This window comes from Homarus americanus, unplaced genomic scaffold (genome assembly GCF_018991925.1).
Source record: "Homarus americanus isolate GMGI-L3 unplaced genomic scaffold, GMGI_Hamer_2.0 scaffold27875, whole genome shotgun sequence".
Lineage (NCBI taxonomy): Eukaryota > Metazoa > Arthropoda > Malacostraca > Decapoda > Nephropidae > Homarus > Homarus americanus.
The window spans coordinates 134,422-151,957 of NW_024733870.1; the positions used below are offsets into that span (position 1 = coordinate 134,422).

At 40.7% G+C, this 17,536-nt stretch overlaps 1 non-coding gene across 1 annotated transcript; it reads left to right on the forward strand.

The window, feature by feature from the left end:
- The first annotated feature begins 10,431 nt into the window (after positions 1–10,431).
- On the forward strand, positions 10,432–10,503 carry Trnae-cuc. Its single transcript has one exon. It is a non-coding gene; the product is annotated as a tRNA-Glu (tRNA).
- The last annotated feature ends 7,033 nt before the right edge of the window (positions 10,504–17,536 follow it).

Sequence of the window (17,536 nt, forward strand, 5' to 3'; positions counted from 1 at the left end):
TGTGGTAAATGTTACTAATGCGAGATGTGGTAAATGTTACTAATGCGAGATGTGGTAAATGTTACTAATGTGAGATGTGGTAAATGTTACTAATGAGAGATGTGGTGGATATTACTAATGTGAGATGTGGTAAATGTTACTAATGAGAGATGTGGTAGATATTACTAATGTGAGATGTGGTAAATGTTACTAATATGTAACATCATGGTAAAAATAATATGGTAAAGATACTATACAGGGGTACAGCTACACCCTAAATTCACCTGTAGTTCTTTTTCCAGCCACTTAAGTAGCCTCATCACCCCCCTCACAGGACACACACAGTACAGTATATTATATTTCTCATCCTCGTCATCGGGGTAATGAAAATATAAACACTAGAGCTATTTCAGTCTTGTGTTGTAATATATTAAGTTTACTACTGAAAAAAAAAACATTCCTCTCATCACTCGCTACCTGATGACATGTACTACACCTGCCACCTCACATCTAGGTAATACAACTCTGATCTCGTCAAATGGAAAAGTAACGATATATTGTAATCTTGTACTTATGCTGATACTTTTAAACATAGTACGTGATAATTAGTGAAGTTTTATTATAGTTAAGCTTCCCTAAACGACACGTCCAAAATTGCACTGCAGGAAACACTATGATCCGACTCCTCTTATTCCCAGTTACGAGGTCAAACTTGAACGCACTAATCCTTGACAATTCTGGACCGAGTCTTATCAGCCGGTGCGGGAAGTGAGGGTGGTGGAATCGACCCCCCAAGGGTAGAACCAGCAGTAGTCACCCCTCACACCCCCTGCACCACAGACAAGAGACAACATAAATAGTGAAAGGTAAGGAAATGTCTCCCTGGGCTTACCTTACCCTCTCCTCCACACACACACACACAATGGTCCACTTCACATCTCCCTTCCCGACCTAACAAATTAACCACAGCGCGAGGCTCCACCACCAGCAGAGTGAAAGGCGGAGGTGCTGTTGGTTTGGTAATGTCGTGAACTTTACCCCCTTCCCAGTGAGGAGCCGGCCTCGTGTTAGGGAGGCATCGTTATTCACTACTAAAAAAAATCTTCTCTACTGCTGTACAATCCAGGGTGATCGCCGGCTTGAGGTGGTGACTGGGATTGAGTGCGTGGTGGTGGTGGTGAGGCGTCGTTCTGGTTACACTGTATTAGCTAGTATGTGTACTGTCCTGGATGATGGTGTGAAGCAACATACAGAGATAACTTTCGGGAGTATATGGAAGATATAAACATAAATTAAAACAAGTCTATTTGCCTGGAATAACAGTAATAAACAACAACAACATTATCAACATGGCTGGAGCTCTCTTGAAGGCATCTTATATATACCGTACAATTATCTCACTTAACCTAACAAAATATAGCAATACCTGGCCGTTCACAGCTCAGTCTATGACAAGTTTCCCCCCGCCCACAGTGACGAGCTAAAGTGTTATAAAGTTAAGGGTGTCGGTTTGACTCAAGTCGGGGACACTACAAGCTGAACCAGTATCTTGAGACAGGACGATCAATCCGGTTGTGTGATTTATTGCCCGAACTGTCATTGGCTGAGACTCACTCCGGCCCCATCCACCAGAGGACACACACGCCCCCCCCCCCACATCCTTCCCCTCCTCTGGTTCAGTGCTCCACACCTCCCCCGTCTCCCCAAAAACACACGCCACACCTCCCCGTCTCCCCAAACACACGCCACACCTCCCCTGTCTCCCCAAAACACACGCCACACCTCCTCCCCGTCTCCCCAAAACACACGCCACACCTCCCCTGTCTCCCCAAAACACACGCCACACCTCCCCCTGTCTCCCACAAACACACACGCCACCTCCCTCCCCCTCCCCTGTCCCCTGTCTCCCCAAACACACGCCACACCTCCCCCGTCTCCCCCAAACACACACGCCACACCTCCCCCGTCTTCAAACACACGCCACACCTCCGTCTCCCCCAAACACACGCCACACTCCCCTGTCTCCCAAAAACACACGCCACACTCCCCTGTCTCCCCAAACACGCCACACCTCCCTGTCTCCCCAAAACGCACGCCACACCTCCCCCGTCTCCCCAAACACACGCCACACCTCCTGTCTCCCCAAACACGCCACACCTCCCCTGTCTCCAACACACGAAAAAAATCGATTATTATTATTATTGTCTTAATCCCTATCTTGCGTCTGCCTATCGCTGTTCCTCAACTATATCTCGATCAAGACTCCTCCCTATCAACGAGGAGTCACCCCCTCCCTATCAACGAGGAGTCACCCTCCCTATCAACGGAGTCAACCCCTCCCTATCAACGAGGAGTCACCCTCCTATCAACGAGGAGTCACCCCCTCCCAATATAACGTCACCACCAAGACACAACCTAATTATTCTCTAAAGACACAACAACAACAAAATCACACTAGAAAAATATAATCGACTTTGCCCAGTAAATTAACATAGCCGCTCCAGTGTTACGTAAGACTGTTACTTGTGCTACTTGATACTATAGTACGATGGATTATGAGAAAAGGAACAGGTGATTTTTTTTCTCTGCCACAACAATAAATGATAAAATAACAAACCTAGTGAGCATAGAGTATCGGAGCGTGGGAGGGTGCAGGAGGAGGAGCGTGGGAGATCGTTTGAGGGTGGAGGAGGAAGAGGAGCGTGAGAAATGTTGTGAGGGTGGAGGAGGAAGAGCGTGGGAGATCGTTTGAGGGTGGAGGAGGGGGAGGGTGGGAAATAATGTGAGGGTGGAGGAGGAAGAGCGTGGGAGATCGTTTGAGGGTGGAGGAGGGGGAGGGTGGGAAATAATGTGAGGGTGGAGGAGGAAGAGCGGAGGAAGAGCGTGGGAGATCATTTGAGGGTGGAGGAAGATCACCAAGACTCAAAGACTGGTGAACTGCAGGCACACACACACAACAAAGAGGAAACATGTGTGTATGTGTGTGTGTGTGTGTGTGTGTGTGTGTGTGTGTGTGTGTGTGTGAGGAGGTGGCACTATAGAGCACTTAGGATGATGCCTCTCCAGGTGTCAATAATCACTTACAGTATATCTGGCGCACACACACACACACACACACACACACACACGGCCCTACCTCCCTCCCTCCCTCTGACCTATAATATGCCACAATAGCAAGCAAAAAGATCCCTTGTGTATACTTATAGTAAGACTGCCTCGTCGTAACTCACCGCCTACAAGGTATTGTTTATGAGTGTAGAGAAAACAAATGAATAACGATAACAGCGAGTTAGGTTAGGTTAAGTTAAGTAGGTAAGCTAGGTTAGGTTAAGTAGGTAAGCTAGGTTAGGTTAAGTAGGTAGGCTAGGTTAGGTTAAGTATGTAAGCTAGGTTAGGTTAAGTATGTAGGCTAGGTTAGGTTAGGTTATCTAAACACAGAGATGACCGAAACTATAATTTTATCACTAAATCCCTAACCCATATCAAAGTTAAACCTCAATACTACATGACATCACAACACTATATTGTATGTCTGTAACAGAGCGAATTTTGAAAGCAAGTGGAAGTCATGCCAACAGAGGAGGTGAAGTACAGTATAACCAGGGAGAGAGAGTAAACACACAACGTGAAGAAGTACGGGAAGACAAACAAAGGAAGGGGTTGTGATCACCTGCTGTGATTTTTCGTTCAAGGACGCAACACAGTCAGTCAATGGCCGTGACGACGACCCAGACCCATGGAACTAGTTAATTTATTTCAATGTCTATTTCAGCATTGCTAGTAAACATGGAGACTACTGTAGCTAATATTCAGCGGTGCTAGTTTACGAACGAGGTTAAACTGCTGTTCTAGCGAGAACAAAAAAAAATCTCAAGAAAAAAAAATATTTATTTCCACCCAATTCGGACGTATAAGGTGTTGGCTGAAGAGGAATTGATAGCGATAATAATTATTCTTTTTTATATACACCTGGAGGATAATTATTAGTTTCTGCTCCATGAACAGGTGTTATTCTTTTGAAACTAACTAGCTTAACTTAATCCATCCTAACTTAACCTACTTGATCCTACGGCCTCCCTGGTGATCTCTTGTTTATAGTACGCTTCCTCTGGACACGAGTAGTTTGTATTTTCATTGTTTAATTTTCTTCTTCCGACATCAGTGAATATGTACAGTAGCTAAAACAACTATCTGTGCAGGTGGGGGTCGATATGCTCCGAAATTTTACGTGTGACTAGTGACAGCCTTCATATACCAATATTTATCGTCCATGGTCGCATAGTTTCCCACAAAGTATGCACAGATGGTTGTTTTAGCTACTGTACCAACTCTGGTATGTAGAAACAACTTTGGTCATCACCGCAAAATTCCCCAGAAAAGAAGTTTAAAATATCACCCCTTCAGACTCAAGGTACACTGAACCACACCGCACGAGACGTCACTGTATAAATCTACAGGATAATGATCTTAGGCCTGACACCTTGAGACCCAGACAACAAGACATACTGCAGTTACCCTTCAAGCTTATTAGTGAATGAAAACAGGTGGACGGCAGCAGTCAGGTGGAAAACTAGTGAACGGTACAACCCAGTTCCTTCCCTTTACAACTACACTTCACCTTCCTTACAGTAAACAACCTGTGAACCAACAACAAAAAATTATCCCAAATAAGGGCACCTTCTCATCTCATAACGAAAGGTGTGTTGCATAATAATTCATTTTAAACGAGCGTCTTCCGGCCCCGTCAACCTTCAGGCCGCAGGAGGAGGCAGGGGAGACTCACCTGTGTGAAGGTCTGTGTGTTACACCTGGTTGCTGGGGCGCTCAACCCAGACTCGCCACTCAACCCCGACCAACAACACGTCTCCCTCCCTCCGGCTAAAAATGATTTTATATCCAGGGTACAACCATCCTATCCCCCCCCCCTCCACCACAACAACCTCACAACCCTATCCTCCCTATAACCCTTCGTCGTTATTGTGATGGCTACAACAAAGCTCTTCCCACCTTCTCTAACCCGACCCTTATACAACTCTACCCGAGCCAAAACCTTGCTCCCCTTCTGCCAGTACTACCACTACAACCTTGCCTCCACCACCTTGCCTACACTCACACATGCGGGTACCTCTTCATCCAATACCTGACTCAGTACATCTATCCTGTGTATCCTCGCTCAAACACGTGTCATATGTATACATGACTGCAGCCACGATGAGATGAGGCTTATAGTCCCTATCACAAGTTGGAAGGCAGGAAAACAAATCTAGTTCTAACACCACTCTGGCGGGATACGAACTGTTGTAGTGTATGTTTAGTGTTGACAAAAATCTCTCTCTGACGGTAAAAAACATATAAAAATTTTGTATCATACAGTGTGGTATAGAGAGGTGAGGTGCCGGTGTGTGTTGTTGGTGAGGCAGCAGCGTCTAGCCTGAGGTGGTGGGGCTGAGAATATTTAGCATTAAATTGGGAGAAAGTGAGGAGAATGACATGATTCCCTGGGCAAGAATATTTTACACACACACACACACGAAGTATTTAAAGAAAACAAAAACGCTCTCAAATCTGTGTTAATCAAATACCCGAGCGGACTGTGGACTTAGGCTAAATCAGATAGTAAAATCATTAAGTAATACACTCCGTTTTCTTTAAGTATTCTTTATTTATGTACACATGAATTGTCGCTCTAAACTTTGCTTTGTAAATTAGGAAGATGTACAGTATGTGTTGCTTTGGTCAGGGGTTATGATCAGAGTACTGACACATTACGTTGCACAGCAGATAAACAAAGTCACCTGTGCTGGACTACAGAGAGGGACACAACCTCGCCTCCACTACCTGACCGTACTGAGCCCACCAGCATGTCCAAGATGTCTGGCTGGTCCAGACCTGAGCCAGGTGGACCACCTCACTTGCCACCACAATACAGCCCAGGTACATCTCAAGAGTATACTGCATGATGGCCACAACAGGGACCTTTTCACAACCCTGGGTACAGCGACCACCCACAAGAACCCTACTAACCACAACCACACACATACAATCATAACTCAAGCGAACACGAGCAAGGTGTCCCGAACCCCCCACCTAACCCTACCCACACTTCTACTACTCACCAAAATAATACACAAATTTAGAGAAGGTTTGGCTAGATATTATACTTGATAAGGTTAGGTGTGTAAGGATAGACTGGCTAGGCAAGTCGGGGTAGGTTAGGTTAGGAGTTAGATGATAGAGATAGGTATACCTGTAGGTTAGGTTAGCTTAGATAGGACAGGTAAGTTACGCTAAATCGAATTGTTTATATAATTTATGTTAGCTTTGAGGTTGAGGTTGAAAGAAAGTTTGTGAATGAAGAATTGACCTGACTTGACCTTTTTGTTGTTGACCTAAGCTAAAAATTACTTACTGATTACTTAAATGAACTCAGGTATAAAGGAAGTAAGGGGAGGAGAGGGGGGTTAGGTTAGGTAGGGAGAGGGGGGGGGTAGAGGTGGGATTTTGTCCTACAACTAGTGGTCTGACCCCCCCCCCTCCCCCCTGCTCATCCTGCACCCCGCCGGCTGAAGCCTTGTAACCGTCACTCCCACACCCACATACACACACACGCTACACCCAAGCGTAAAGATCACTACACTCATGATCGTGGTGAAGGACGTTCAATACTACACCCAATAATTATTAAAGATGTTACTACACCCATATCTCATAAGATCTTCACTACACCGTGGTAACATTCTGATATGTTCTTATTACCACCATGCTATTCCGGATGATACAAAATGTTGCAACTATATCTTGCGCTAGTCAGGCCGCACCTCGATTATGCGGTTCAGTTCTGGTGCCCTTATTATAGAATGGATATCAATTCACTAGAGTCGGTGCAGTGAAGAATGGCGAAAATGATTCCGGGACTTAGAAACCTTTCATATCAGGATAGGTTGAAGAAACTAAACTTGCATTCCCTAGAAAGACGAAGAGTGCCGGGAGATATGATAGAAGTATTTAAGTGGGTGAAAGGAATCAATAAAGGGGATATAGATAAAGTTCTTATAATATCCGAGCAGGATAGGACTCGGAGCAACGGATTTAAGTTGGATAAGTTTAGGTTTAGGAGGGAGATAGGAAGGAACTGGTTCGCAAAAAGGGTGGTGGACGAGTGGAACAAGCTTAGCAACTTTGTAGTAAGTGCTGGAACGCTGGAAAGTTTCAAAAGGAGGCTGGATAGATTCATGGATGATAGAGAGTGGTAGTAACTCTCGACAGGAGCTGCCATGCACAGGCCAACCGGCCTATTGCAGACTCCTTATTTTCTTATGTTACATAATACTTCCTTGAGATATATGTACAGTATATATCAGGTGCCTACAAGAGAGCTCAGGCTCTCAACTGGCTCAGCCATGTTAATATTAGGATTTTTAATCGATTCTGTATCTGTGTTCTTCTGGCTAAATAAACTATTTCAATATCAATAACACCCACAGGTAATAAATGACATCACTACACCCACAGGTAATTACGGAAGTCACTACACCCACATGTTGTGGGAGATGAGTGTACCGACATAAAGAATGGATGTACACTGAATACACCCAGTACAGGTGTATGTGAGGTGTTGATCACTGAGGTGCTCCACAACACTAGACGGGTTACAGTGTACTGATCAACAAGGTGTTTCACAATACTAAATGGGGAATATTGTGTTGGTCAGGTGCTGCCAATCTAGCTCGCACATGTGATGCTTGCTGGCGTCAAATTCTACTCTTGTTTGCCCAATACTTCCACATAATCACTAATATATACGATATAATTATACATTACTGCTTATATTAACTGTTATGATTTATCATTTCATACACCGGCGACGTGAACTAAAAACATCTTACAAGAGGGGTGTAAACAAGGGTTACTTACCTCGACTGTAGACGACCAGATAAGTGGATGTCCAAAAGTTCGTAATTTATTATTGTCAATAGCACAGTACTTAGGTTTTTTACTTAGGGATATCGCACTATCAAAAATTCACTAACACACAATACACTATAGATCACGTGTTTCTCTCCCCGCAGCGCAGTAGAACGTGGGGCCACCTCACGCCCTAGAAGGCTGTACCTGAACTGAAGTTCATACCGTGTGCCGGCTAGCGCCCGAGCCTACACTGCATCGGTGGGCGACAGCGAGTTTAATCTTATTCTTCTTATATACCTCATCTGTGTCGCCCACACTTTGGGGGATCATCGTTAAAACTTTGTAAATATATTTATAATGCGTCTGATATTTCATTAAAATACAGCAGATGTAAACTGTAGCAAATAGAGATGTAAGATAAAGGCAGTGTGAGAAGTCTTGGGCAGACTCCCCGAGTCCGGCGGCGACTCGACCGGGAACCGGGTAAACAGGTGGAATGTGTCCGAAACCTCAATATCCATAGACAACTTTTTTGCGAATTTGGATACGGTTCATTAATAACTTATCTTATCTTTATAGCGAATACAATAAGTTTTCATTGCATAAAAACTTATAATGTATATAACTGTTCTCTCTTGTGAAAAACAAGATGCAAACAAGAAATACTGTCTAGAAAATAAGATTTAAATGGCTGATAATAGTGGTAGTAGTGGATGTCGGACGCAGGTGAACCGTCAGTGGTGGTGAGACGCGACAATGATGCCATACACAGCTCACCACAACACCCTGCTGCTGCTGCGCTCAACCTTACTCTGTATACCAACACTATTATTTACAATTAGCTAGTTACAATACGAAAATGAAAAACGGCTTCTTCTGTATAAATTATTATCGTAAATTACACAACAGTAAGTTTTTGAAGGAGTCTAAACTGATTCTGATAAAAAAGATTATATTCGCACTAGTAAAAGTATTTATGTAAACAGAATACAGTACTGCTATACGCTCAGGGTTCAGTAAACCCTTATATTGTATTTATAACTAGAAACAAAAATAATTATTGTCATCAACGTTTGGGTTTTTTGAAGACGAGAGAAGTAGGTTGGAGGCGGACAAAAAGTAGCGAGTGTGTTGCCTGAGGGTCAGCAGGCCACCGTGCTGTCAGGGATAAAGATCTAGCGACATGTGGCACCTGATTGGTCAAGGGGTCAGGTCACGTGACCAGCCTCCACAAACTTTTCACGTCTCCATTAACACTATCAAGGTACATGAAAATATTACAGAATTATAATGCAACGCTTATGTTACATTAATGCTTGTTAAGATTTTTTTTTTACATAAATGTGTGTTAAGTATTGGCATCTGAGACAGTTGGCCAGGAGTCACAAGTATCTTGACCGAGCCTCTTGGTGGTGTGGTCTGCCTTGTTAAGATTCTTTATAAAAAATGAACACATGAACAGTATGTGTACACACAAAAAAAATAACAAATTCTTTTAGCACTGATGATGAAGTTAGAATTCTTCGAAATATCTCATTAGAATAAAGATGAATAAATATAATTGTCCTTGTTCTTCTGTATTAATGCTTTGCCTCCTATATACTTCCATAGTTTTCTAGACTTTGCCTCTAGTATACAGAGCACACACAAGCTTCATAATTTTCTTTGTACATTTCGCAGTCGGACTTTTCTAGATAGTTTCCTTACTCGCGGGCTTAACCTGCATAATATGTTGTGTATGGTACAAACATTATACACGATACCATATGGACCAACTACAACGGAACAGCCTTGTGAAGGATTGCCAGCACGGGTTAAGCCCGGACTCTCCCACTTCAAGCAACTGCTGAAGGTGCTGGATGTGTGGTCACAGATCCTGGAACGTGGTAACAATATTGACAACATACACCTTGAATTTGCAAAGGCATTTAACAACGTACTTTATGAATGGTTGAAATAAAATTTGAGGAATACGGAATACAGACAAATATATCTTAGCATGGATCGATTACTTATGACCGTAACAGTGTACACAGTGATCAATGGCACGCAATCGTAATTGTGCCAGTGACAAGAGGTATGCCATGCCACAAGGCAATGTCACTGCGTGGACCGATGCGAACTGTTCATCTGTTTCATAAATGATGTGCCAGAAAGTACTGACTCGTATTCGTCAAAATTAAGAACTGAACAGACTGTGAACCAATGCAGGAAGATCTCTATCACATGTCCCAACGTGACGAAGACACGTCACTAACTGAAAATGGATATGAGAAAAATCTGAATGCTTATGCTGACAAAGAACTGAAGTTCTTGGATGACTGTGAGAAGAAAGAGAATTTTACTTATAAATTAGTAGCACTAATACTAAGCCTACACATACTTAGATGGTCCGTATCTTATAAAGCTTTTCAAAAGTGTGGTACTTCCTCACTTGGAGTACTACAATTTCGTTTGGAGAGCGTCCAAAGGACCACCAAACTGGTACCAGCACTCTGACACCTCACATTACGAAATATGTTATCTAGTTACAGTTTGAGTACATCCCGTGTTGTCTAGTGGCTAGGATACGCGGCTCTCACCCGCGAGGCCCGGGTTCGATTCCCGGCACGGGAAACTTTTTTTTTTAAGTCATCGGTTGGAAAGACAGTTTCTTGTTCCGAATCAGCCAAGTTAAGTAATGTTAGGTCTGGTTAGTATTTGGATGGGTGACTGCCTGGCCCTAAGAACACCAGATGTTGCTGGTATAATACTGTACTGAAAACAAACCTCCCATGGCTTTGTCAGCTGTCCTTGGTTAAACTGACTTACAATTATTATTAAAAGAAATATTTAGGCATTCTCTAAAGCATTACTCAAATGTACATATTCGTACACGCATCTGGCGTTAGCGGGTGGCCGACCCATTAGAAGTTACAGTCTTTAGGTAAAGAAGCTACCTGTACAGAAAACTGTCAGAGCTCACTTCGTTGTAAACTCTTGGAGTAACCTGCCAGAGACTGCTGTGATAGCACCATGGAGGCCTCCGGCGCCAATTAAAATAAAATCCCAACTGCCCAGAAGAGAGTTGTGCTGACAATGACCGACATGTAAAAAAAGACATACGAAGTTTGCTAAATTAAAATTATTAAACTTTGAGGATATCAACACTTGCAGCTATTTGTTTATAAATCAGTTGATCATTTTATTACGAACAATTATTTCCGGTTCCGGAATAACCATAGGTACAACTTAAGACACCCAGACCGACTAAGTCCATCCCCACGTGCTCCTCTCATTCCCAGACCCCCACCCATCCGAGCAAAGACTACACTACCTTCAAATCATCTCTCAAAATATATTCATTATCGAAGTATTAAGATAATAGCACTTCATTTTACACCTTTCTTTTTACTGTACCATTAAAAACCATTATATCATATATTGTCACTGATAGAAATTACAATTGTAAAAATTATATATTTTGCCGTCACAACATGATCCTGACTGACATGCCTGTCCTGTTGTTTCACCCAACAACCCAAGTTGTATCGCTTCCACACTTTTATCAGATTACTGCATTTTAAATATACTCTGCTGTTTAAAAATGTATATAATATTTATAATATAAATGTAAAAATTATATAATAGAAATAAAAATAAAGTGTTAAACGAGGTAACATTATATTATGTATTTACCAACACCATATTACATGTAGTAATCCAGATGATACTGAATGTTATATAATATAGCAATTCCTTGAGACAAATGCACAGTATATAACATGCCACCAAGAGGATTCAGGCTCTCACTTGGCTCAGCCGTGTCAATATTGTTATTATCCACTCTGTTTCTATATCCGTATTTTTCTGGCTAAATAAATTGTTTCAATATCAATACCTCTAACTCCAAACTTGACGAACACTAGCACATGTTCAGGGACTGTGTATTCAAAGGCCCACACGTGCCAAAGGTGTGTAATTAAAAGCAGACCGTCCGCCCGACCGGCGAGTGAGCTGTCCAGGGACGAGTAGGATTAAGTGAGGGCGAGGAGAGGGCCTCCTCAGCCCATTAATTATGTCAACATGACAACCCCATTACTATATCAATATCTCGAACAGTGGTTCAAGATTTACCAATTCATATCTAGTATACCTGGTCCAACCTAACCTTACCTAACCCAACTTAAACTGACTTAACCTAACCTAACCTAACCTAACCTTTTCATGCTTAATTCCGTAGTTTGGAATTTCTGAATAAATTTGTTTGGTCATCGTGTTTAGTATCCATTCGCTGGCACTGGTATTTAACACATTAGAATTTTTTTTTTTTTTACGGGAATTAGCCCACCCAGGCACAAGTCACTGACCCACATCGGGGCCTGGGGGGCGAAATAATAATAATAATAATAATAATAATAATAATAATAATAATAATAATAATAATAATAATAATAATAATAATAATAATAAGAAGAAGAATATAAAGAAATACAAAACTAAAAAAAAGATAAAAAGAGAAACAGCATACAGTATGAATGTTGTTGTCAATAGTAAGAGAAACAATTGAGACTGCAATAGTGTGTAAAGGAGGCAGAAAGTCAGTTCAGCAACCTGGGACTTGGTCACAATTTTCGTGATGCCACACCTTTCCGCGTTCGTAAATTGTGAACAAAGATATATCCTAATCAGCAAGTAGGCGCTATTCTGCACTTTATCATGCCTTCAGTGCACCACAATTGCTAAAAATTTAAGACGTACATATGGAATAATGACTTGCATACAAAGATCTGCAACATATGGAGCTTACCTGCTGGAACATTGGAGCTCAGAGAATTTTCTGAGAATCGTTAAGGAGTTATATGCCTTCCTGGTCATTTTTTTTCACTGTACAGTTTGTATGGTCTCTAGGGTCCCAAAGGCAACGATGATATCTTATATTGTCTATAATAAAGTCTTGAGACAGGTTTGACCACCCAGGAATAGAGAGGCCACGAAGTTGAACACCTCTCAATATAAACAAATATTAGGTGTATTTATATATCAACATTATAAAAAAAATCACAAAAGCAATTTATTAAAAATGTGATAATGAATACTTTAGAAAATAAATTTAGTTATTTTACAAGGCTCCATATTTATTTTATATAAATATCTTCATTATCGAGTATAGATCTTGACTTGACCACGGAAATTGGCGCCAAATGCTCGAGAAAATTTGACGTGGAAAAAACGACAGAAAACGGGAAATTTGACGGAGGAAGTGCTATTGCCTTTAATTAAAATAGCTTTCCAAAGGTATTCCACATTATTCTTGGTCAAATTGGTTTTGGACGTTTTTTTGGCGATTATATTTGTTCCATGAAAGATAATTATGACAATTTATCTGATGTTATATATATATATATATATATATATATATATATATATATATATATATATATATATATATATATATATATATATATATATATATATATATATATATATATATATATAATATAATCCATTTTAATCATGTTCCCTCCCTTTACTCAAAATATATTGCATTGTAAGACTGTAATATTCATTCCAAATAACTCAAATCAGCTAAATGTACATAAATAATTTAGGACTTCAGTAAGCCCCAAAAAATTATATTTAGTGTACTGTGCTGGGTGCTACTGCAGCGTGCGGTCTACAAAAATATCTTTAGCCTAGCCTAACCTAACCACCTAAATATTTTGTAGACCGCACGCTACAGTAGCACCCCAAACTGAAATATATTATTACATTTTGTATGTTTTAGTCGGAATTCAACATTTATGACTAGTCTGATGTAGCGAACAGTGACTTGCGCATGGGAAGGAGAGACGTGTTGAACAGTGGAAAGGAAAGTGCTAGCAAGGAGATGAATAAATGCTAAATAATAAATATAGTATCTTCTGAATGATAGTGGACGAAGAAAACAAACCAGTCACTACACAATATTTTCCTGATGTTTTTGTAGGCATGGTGAACTTTTTTTTCTTCTGAGATCCAGTGCTCTAGGCTTTAAATGTTGCCAATGTTTTTTTTCGTCCTAACTCTTGATGTAAAAACGTGGGAAAAATTTGATATTGAGTTAACACGGATACTAAATACCACCCTCCCTCCTCAATTCGAGTCCTTGTTGGGAGGTGCCCCTTGATTGCTTCATGCAGTGTTACGTCAGAATATATTGCATATCACACTCTAGCTATTTTGCTGATGCTGTTTTGTTATCAATATGCTTTAACAACTAATGTCTTTATACGCGTAACTAGGCTAGTAATTACCTAACACAAACGTATTCGACACAAGTTTCCCTAACCAAGAAAAAAAAAAGAATCAGTGAGAGAGAGAGAGAGAGACATATCAAACTCTATTCACGTAAGGGCCTGACGAGTATTTGATCCGTGTGAAGCAATATTTTAGTATCAAGAAGCCTCATTCACATGCAGTGCGCCGATCTGCTGGCCTGCTCAAGCCTCGCGCGTGGTGGGGGAGGGAGAACCCTTGATCAGTATGGATGACTTTTGGCCCCACCTCACTCGTCACTTATTTTGATTGATTACCTGCCCTGCTGAGCCTTCACCTTACACGAGGTCACCACACCACTCCAGGATTGATTATACTTGGCACGATGTCATCTCTTCTAGTTCTCAGCCATAGTTTTAATCTAAAGGTACTGTATATGCCTGTAATCTAGGACGCGGTTGTTGTTGTTATGTTGGTATTTAAAGTTGCAATGTATAGTTTTATGGTGTTTTATGTTGTATGTTACGGTTTTGTGTCAGTTTTGTGTTGTTATGTTTGACATGTTTTCTTTAATGCTGTTCTTGCTTTTATTTTTTAGGGTTATACGTTGGTTGTATGGTAGTTCTTTTGTTATGTCTTTATGAAGGTTGTGCTTCTAGTGTCGTGTGTGCTGTTGTTATTGTTTTGTGTTGTTGTCTTGTATGTTGTTATTGTTTTGATTATTACTTTATGTTATTATTTTATGTTGCTGTTTTGTTATACACTCGTTAACGTATCACTTATTACAGCACACTATATCTCGGTTGAGAACGACAAATACGGACGGACCTATGTAGTGAAGATTGGTGGGTGGAGGCCTTAGAATGTGATGTACTGCGGTCTTCGCATTACTACCTTTATACTCTTCGTCACTGATCAGCTCGTTAGCCGCTTGGATCTTGTTTACCGCAATGCATTCTAAGCAACACCTGGGGTCGTCACGGCCACATTTGCTTTTATTTTTATCCAGCTTGAATTACAAGGGACGCTAAAATGACAAAAGTGTACTGCTTAAATAATAAGGTAGGAGATACACTCTTCCTATTGAAGACAATACGTAATATTTAATATGCAATGTATATGATGAGGCAAAAAATTTAACATGCCAGTAATGTACCTGGTATAATTCTATTTAGTTTTTTAGGATCAGCAATACATATTAATGTACTGCTTACATTTTACCTCAAATTGTCGATTAGTTGTTACTGATTAGGAAGAACGGCAGATGCTGCTGGAAACAAGCATCTCATGGCTTTGTCAGCTGTCCTTGGTCAAATTGACTGAATATCAATTATTATTATTAACTGCATGAGCACCCATGACAAGCCAAAGACCAAATCGTGTTTGATGACAAGTGGGGTACCACAGGTCAATGTGCTGGGACAGTTATTGTTCGTTTGTTTCATTAATAATATGTCAGATCTTATACACTCCTCCCTACAAATGTTTGCGAACGATCATGGAAACTACTAACAAAAATAGTTTTTCTAATGTATTTTGTGGTGTTTCAAGAGAATCTGACCATTTCTGTTGCAAATGAGCCGTTATGGAGAATTGACACCCCCTCCCCCCGATTACCAACAATATTGGTTGCACAAAGTGGGCAGGCCTTTGAAGTAGAGGAAAATTTTGGGGTAAAAACACGACAAAAACAATGACAAAACGAAACCTCCTAACCAGAGAAACCAGAAGTACCTGACCTAACCTACTAGGTAAGGGGGTTCTGCCCCTTTGGAACCCCCGTTGTGTTGTAAAACTTACCTTAATTAACATATGCTTGAGGATAAAATGATGCTACTTGTAGGAGGAAGTGGTGGAGTATAGTCTTGACATCGTTGAATTAAATGTTTCTTCGTATTGCTAACCCGAAGCACCACACTCTTGGTATGTGTTGTGTATGAATGCTTGTAGCACTTCACAGGCTGGCAGTATACCATAAGTCTTAAATATATCAATTGCAACAGCTTCGTTTTCACATACACGATGAATGATTTGCTAAGCCAAGGAAGGATGCACATGGGTATTACGTGACACAGAGACTAGTCCACTGATCTCGAAAAAAAGACTGGATCGAGCTGGATTGTTTAGTAAGTGCAGCCAGGTTGAAATCTTGGCGGCCATATTGGATGGACCCAAAAGGTAAACAAAGCTGCGGAGATCACTGTAGCCCTTGTATTGGAGAACATCTGAATAACTAATGACAGCTTATATATTTACTGCCAAGAACGGCACTGTGCGGTGGAACTAAACAAGAATCAGTCCTGGATGTAGTTTTAGTTGTATTTATTTGCTTGTTTTACACAACTGAGAAGCACATTTCATGTTAACAGACCTTTATCCACGACCACGCTTTACGCGGATTTGGCTGAATCAGTGAGGCTATCATGCCAAATTTTGCTCGCAAATCCAGGATAATAATCGACGTTGGCGAGTTACGTTTAGAGCAGGCATGACCGGCCCATCTATCTATGCCCTATGACAACCTTTTTTCTGTCTTTGAAATGTCCTACAGAGCAGCGAAAAATGAAAGAATACACAAGTTTCAAGATTTATGTTTGATCGGTATGGACATATTTTAGCAATGAAGAAATACAAGATTCTTAAAACTACAAGGCAGACATTCACATTAGCCTAACCTAAGATGTCTATCAGCAGAGATTTAAAAAAGGTTTCACATGTATGTTTGGCCAAGTTAAGCTCAGACACATAATTGCTACACATATTAGATAATACATCTTTTGGTATCTTCCAGACTTTTTGTTAAATCATTTGTCAGTAAAAATATTGATTCAATTCAATGTTTGTTCATAAGTTCATTTTTTTAATAAATTGAATTCAATCTCATCCATCTTTATCTAGAATATCTTATAATTAATTGTAGAAATTTCCAAAAACGTAATTAAATCTAAAATCCTATATATCTACATTCAGTATAAAAGTTCTTCAAATTAACTTGTTCATAAGTTCATACACACATTTTTTATACGAAACTTTGACCCAGTACTTATAGTTTCTTAAAATTCTCAGTTTCTCATTATGTGAGTACTCAAAGTGTCTTGAGAGTTTCTTAGCAATAAAAGTATAACTTACCCATGAAAAGTCCTTGGAAATTAACGTTTCGTCGTCGTTTCTTCGTCTTCAGTCCCTTCACTATCACTTCGAACGTTTTCTCTTTCATTTCCTAATTTTCTTCGCTTGCTGCACCCGAAAGCACAGCACTGAGTTGCCAGCTTCGCCATATTTGTGTTACATTCAGCTGTAAGCTTTGGGTCCATCCAATATGGCACTGCCCAAATTTTGTTGGCTGCAACTTTGCGCACTCGAGAACAATGGCTTGCTCGATCCAGTCTTTTTTTCGAGATAAGTGGACCAG